The sequence below is a fragment of the Triticum aestivum genome, chromosome 3D, assembly GCF_018294505.1.
Source record: "Triticum aestivum cultivar Chinese Spring chromosome 3D, IWGSC CS RefSeq v2.1, whole genome shotgun sequence".
NCBI classification, from domain to species: domain Eukaryota; kingdom Viridiplantae; phylum Streptophyta; class Magnoliopsida; order Poales; family Poaceae; genus Triticum; species Triticum aestivum.
The window spans coordinates 350,773,196-350,779,728 of NC_057802.1; positions in this window are offsets into that span (position 1 = coordinate 350,773,196).

Genomic DNA, 6,533 nt, shown 5'->3' on the forward strand with positions numbered 1-6,533 from the left:
AAGATATGGAAGATTCTAGAGAACAAAGGAGAAGTGCTTGTGTTTTGAGGTTTGTGCATTATGCTTAAGTTCAACCATGGAGTCTTCTAGATTGTACATGTGGCAAAATCTGGTGGAATGTAGATGATATCCAACGGCCAGTAGTGCTCGGATTTGCCATCTCTGTACCGTCGGATTGGCTTCATCCAACGAGCAACTTTCATAGTTATTCGCACACTATATATGTGTATAAATGTATAGATATATATAGATGTGTCCCATGCTAGACAAAATAAAGTTTGAGCGCATGCGTGGGACGACCCCCCCCCCCCGCGCTGCCACCTCGAAGTTGGGAAACTGACATCATAGGTATTTAACCAGGCTTGGAGTCGGGTACGGTGTTCGGTTTGTAATGTACTTGGCGTGGCCCATCGAAGTTGTGCATTTGGGATTTAAACACATCATACACCATCGTACCCATACATATTTTTGGGCCGCATGCAGTGTATACAGAGTCTTCTGATCGACCACGTCTCCCTTGTGCGGTTTTTTGTGACGACACGGATATCTGTGGGCTCCCCGAGTTTATATATATCATCCCTTTGACCGATAATGAGGGGTATGTGTTGGCCATGAATGGATTCCTCCTAGTTCATGTTAGGGCCGGTCACCGTCAAATGTCGGTCAACCAAAGCTCGAGCTCATGCGTTGTCAGGATTCCCTCTCAGATGCTCGAATTGCTGGGTTCGATCTACATCAAACCCTGCGTACGTATCTCGTCCTTAACTACCTTGCCTTCATGGTTGTTGTCTGTATCGAGAGGTAGGCACCACATCTAAATTGTACATTATTCTATATTGAAAACACACATCACCTCTTCCCAACGTACATCATTTTGGGCCGCATGCAAGAGGTGTTGGTTTTGTGGTCTCTCTCGTGCGATGTTTATGATGGTTCAATCTATTGGCCCAAGCGGTTTATCGACAACAACAACTGTCATTTGACCAAATGAAAGATTCATTGGTCCGTCTTATGGTACTTCATGGCGACATGCATGTATGACCAAAGTATCAATCATTACGTGCATGCGCCCCGCTGACACAAAGTGGGAGGTGGTGGGCCAAGCATCCTAGCTAGGTACGACATTATGTCATTATATATATCCTAGCAAGGTGGTTGTTAGGGTGCTTTCGGGTTTGCGAGGCAGGTGCCACTAAAGTTATGCATTGTGTATTTAAAGTTTTAAACATCCCCAATATTCTTACATATATTTGGCCACTTCCAGGTAGTTCTTGACTTCTGGCCCCTCTCATCGATCTTCAATGACGCGCCCAACCGTGGGCCCGCGGGGTCAAAGTTGTGCATTGGAATTTTGAACATCACATACCACCCTTTTCACTCATATATATTTGGGCCACATGCTGGTGTGACTGTCTTTTGACCGTCCCTAACATTATTTTTTGCTGCAAAGACTCTGATGATGCTCAACGGACATGGGGTATAATATGTAAACCGTGTGTGATACAAGTGCGATGTTAATCACCACGACCGCGCAAGCGCGAGCAAATTAAGGTGGAGGTACTGGCTGATATGTCTCCAATGTATCTATAATTTATGAAGTATTCATGCTATTATATTATCCATCTTAGATGTTTTATATGCATTTATATGCTATTTTATATGATTTTTGGGACTAACCTATTAACCTAGAGCCCAGTGCCAGTTTCTGTTTTTTCCTTGTTTTTGAGTTTTACAGAAAAGGAATACCAAACGGAGTCCAATTGACGTGCCAATTTTTGACGATTTTTGATGGACCAAAAGAAGCCCCCCGGAGTAAAAGAGTTGGGCCAAAAGAGTCCCGAGCCGTACACGAGGGTGGAGGGCACGCCCCCTACCTCGTGGACGACTCGGAGACCCCCTGATGTGAAACCTACGCCAAAAATTCCTATAAATACAGAAACCCCCAGAAAGAAACCTAGATCGGGAGTTCCGCTGCCGCAAGCCTCTGTAGCCACCAAAAACCAATCGGGACCCTGTTCCGGCACCCTGCCGGAGGGGGCATCTTCACCGGTGGCCATCTTCATCATCTCGGCACTCTCCATGAGGAGGAGGGGGTAGCTCACCCTCGGAGCTGAGGGTATGTACCAGTAGCTCTCTCGTGTTCTTGATTCAGCACGATCTTGATGTATCGCAAGCTTTGCTATTATAGTTGGATCTTATGATGTTTCTCCCCCTCTACTCTCTTGTAATGGATTGAATTTTCCCTTTGAAGTTATCTTATCGGATTGAGTCTTTAAGGATTTGAGAACACCTGATGTATGTCTTGCATGTGCTTATCTGTGGTGACAATGGGATATTCACATGATCTACTTGATGTATGTTTTGGTGATCAACTTGCGGGTTCAGTGACCTTGTGAACTTATGCATAGGGGTTGGCACACGTTTTTGTTTTGACTCTCCGGTAGAAACTTTGGGGTACTCTTTGAAGTACTATGTGTTGCTTGAATAGATGAATCTGAGATTGTGTGATGCATATCGTATAATCATACCCACGGATACTTGAGGTGACATTGGACTATCTAGGTGACATTAGGGTTTTGGTTGATTTGTCTCTTAAGGTGTTATTCTAGACGAACTCACTACTGGAATTAGCTTATTTGCCGTCTGCCAGTTCTTTGCCGTCTCCTGGCTGACGGCAAAGAAGGTCTTTGCCGTTCGCTTCAGGAAAACGGACGGCAACGAACTGGCTGATGGCAAAGAAGGTCTTTGCCATCAGCCAAATCTTTGTCGTCCGCTAGCGGACGACAAAGAATCTTTGCCGTCAGCTGGCAGACGGCAAAGAGAGAGGTGGCCCCCGCTAACCAGCTGATCATAAAAAACTTAACGGGCCCCCTTCTTTGCCGTCTGCCAGCAGACGGCAAAGAGAAAAAAAGCGGACGACAAAGGTGGGGCGGACGACAAAGAGCTAACCTAACTAACGGCCGAGCCCCACCCCGCCCTTCCATCTCTCTGTTTCTGTCTCCTCCCCGACAACCACCGCCACCCGCCGCCGCCCCCTTGCCCCGCCACCCACCCACCCGCGCCCCCGCCGCTGCCCCCAGCACTCGCCGCCGCCCCCTTGACCCGCCACCCGCCCACCCATCGCCCCTCGCATCGTCGCGCCGACCACCCGCCGCCCCCATGCCCCACCACCCGCCGCCGCCCCCTTGCCCCGTCGCCCCGCCGCCCCGTCGCCCCATCGGCCCTTGCCCCGTCGCCCCGTCGCCCGAACGGCCCACAGCCGTGGCGCCCCGCCGCCCCACCGCCCGAACAGCCCACCGCCGCGACGCCCCGCCGCCCCCACCACCTGCCCCGCGCCCCGGCGCCACCGCCCCGAAGCCCTGCGGCCCCCGTCGCCACCGCCACCCTGCCGCTGCGAAGCCCCGGCCAATGCCATCTCCAGTGAGTTTTTTTCTGTTTTTTCTTTTTGGCTGTTTAATTGTTAGATTAGACTAGATATGTGTTAGTGTTAGATTTAGTGCTAGATTATATTAGATTAGACTAGTGCATGGGTTTTACTTAATTAGTTATATAAATATAAGAAGTAGAAAAAAGATGAAAACATAAGAAGAAGAAAAGAAGAATATGTAGAAGGGGGAAGAAGAAGAAGAAGAAGAAGAAGAAGAGGAGAAGAAGAAGAAGAAGAAGAAGAAAAAGAGGAGAAGATGAGAAGAAGAGGAAAAAGGAAAATAAGGAAGAAATAAAAGAAGAAGAAGAAGAAGAAGAAGAAGAAGAAGAGAAGGAAAAAAGAAAAAGAAGAAAGGAAAGAAGAAGAAGAAGAAGAAGAAGAAGAAGAAGAAGAAGAAGAGAAGGAAAGAAGAAGTAGGAGAGAAGGAAACACCCCGACCCCGTGACCCCCTGACCCCGACACCACACCCTGACACCCCGACCCCCTGACCCCGACACCCTGACCCCGACACCACACCCCGACACCCCGACCCGCTGACCCCGACACCCCGACCCCGACACCACACCCCGACACCCCGACCCCGACACCACACCCCGACCCCGAAACAGCACCCCGACCCTGACACGGCACCCCGACACCGACACGACACCCCGACCCCCGACACCTCCCAAAAAGGTGCTCTTTGGCCTTCTAGAGGCCGACGGGGTCATATATTTGTGAATTATGAGTTAGGTCATATATTTTTTGATTTTGTTATGAAAAACATCATATATAATTGTGTTGATCGGGTAGATTTAAATGTGCAGTTGTTTCATCGCTGCGAGGTTTGGTGTTCGACGAGCTCCCTGCGCGTTTGACGAGCTCTGCCCCTTCGTTCGTGGGTGAGCACAAATGACATGTCCTCCTCCCCCCTTAATTATTTGCTCTGTTCCGGTGTTTGTGCCGATGAAACTTGATAGCTAGCTATATATCTGTCTTGAATCATCAATATGCGTAACCCCGACCCCGACACCCCGACCCCCGACACCCAGACCCCGAAACTGCACTCCGACCCCGACACGGCACCCCGACCTCGACATGCCACCCCGACACCCCGGCACGACACCCCGACCCCGACCCCCGACACCCTGACATCACATATTTTTCGATTTTGTTATGAGAAACATCATATATAATTGTGTTGATCGGGTAGATTTAAACATCATATATATTTTTTGATTTTGTTATGAAAAACATCATATATTATTATTCATGTCGGTATTTTTTTATGCTGTACTAATTTCATTTACTCTTTGTCATGGCAGGTGTTGAAAGATGGTGGGCGCTGGTCGGGAGCGCTCCGAGGCCCCTTCTTCGCCGGCGTGTGGTGGGAGGTCTTCCATTCCACACGCACCTCTCCGCCGAGCGTTGCTGGACAGTATGGCGACACCGCTGGGCCCTTCTTCGTCGACAGCGGTGCCCAGCAGGGGAAGAGGTAAGGGAGGGAAGAAGAGAGGAGCACGTGGTCGCGGGAGAGGAGGTAGGGTGACTGCTAGGGCGCCTTCCTCGCCGCCACCCCCAGCTGTTTCACCCGAGCACGTGACTGCTAGGGTGGACTCGTCCGAGGAGGAGGCTACACGGACTCCAGTCCACGAGCCTTCGGCCCACGAGACCCCGGAGGAGCACACGTCTGGATGGGGTACCTGGCCAGATGAGCCTGAGGGGCCGAGTGGCCATGCTGATGATGGCGGGGAGCCGACTGATATTGAGGAGGAGGGGGGCACCGTCTACCAGCGTGGTTGTACACGGCTCCCGTCCGTGTCGGCGACCCGCGAGCAGAGATGGTTGATTTACCCTGATGGGGAGAGGTAAGGGCATTTAATCTTTTTGTACCTTCTACATTCACGTTTCTTCAAATATCTAATGCGTTGGCCTTGTCATGCTGTAGGGGTTGGGACCACCATCATAGTGTCCGCCGGCCCAACTCCGTCCTTGGAGTGCTTTGCCGGCAAAACTTCCCGGGGTTTGTCATGTTGCCTGGTGAGGGTCGGCTTCCAGAGCTTGGATTGAGCTGGGAGCACTACTTGGATGCCTCGGCCCCGCCGGGTAAGATTATCGACGGTGTCTTGTGCGACACGAGGGCAGACGTGGTGATCAGAAAGTTCTGGGTAATTTCTCCTTTACACATTTAAAAATCTTCAACTAGCTAGTTATTAATTGTACTAATAAATATTTTCTCATTTGATTGCAGACATTCTACAGGTGTGAGGAGGGATACGAGGAGGAGGCGGCAAATGTTATCGAGAACGTCTGCAAGCGCCTACTACAGAACTTACGGACGAGGCTCGGGTGCAGGCTGTTCAAGACTACTACGCCTTGCGTGGTATCAAGAAGCCCAAGCCGGCGTGCCGTGATAAGTTCCTAAGTAAGGAGCAGTACATGAAGGTAATTCTTAAGGCCTTGTACTTACTTCCTTCATTTAGTAATTCATAGCCGTAGCGCTCAAGTTTCTATTTGCTAACTTAGGCGCCTCCGAGATGGTGTGTGGATCGGATGGATTGTTGGGAGGTGTTGGTCAATGAGTGGTGCTCAAAAGAATGGCTAGCCGTCCACAACGCGGCCAAGGAAAAACGTGCCCAAATGGAAGGTGTGCCACACCATCAAGGCAGCTCCAACTTATATCAGTTCGGGCGGAACTGGGTATGTGGTTTGCTTCATGATTCATGCAATTCATTCATCATGCTAGCTTGAGCCCTTTAATTACTAATTTACTTTGTTTCTCTCTTTCAGGCACGCTACAATAAGGCGGATAAGGTGCCAGAGGTGTACGACCTGTATGCCATGGCCCACACTGCCTCTTTCAAGAAAGTCAAGGCATTCCCTCCGTCTGACCTCGATGATGCAAACAACTTCACCAACATCTCCTCCCACGACAAGCTCGTGAAATATAGAGATGAGGGGAAGGCTAGGAAAGGGGAGGACTTTAACCCGAGCCAGGGTCCCATTGATCCAGAGTTGGTCATGATATCTGGCGGCGGGAGGTCCCATGGCTCCATAGCCATTGGAGATGGACTTATCCATTGTCCTAGCACTCTCCCGGAGATCAAGGCGCGCCAGTCGAGCTCCG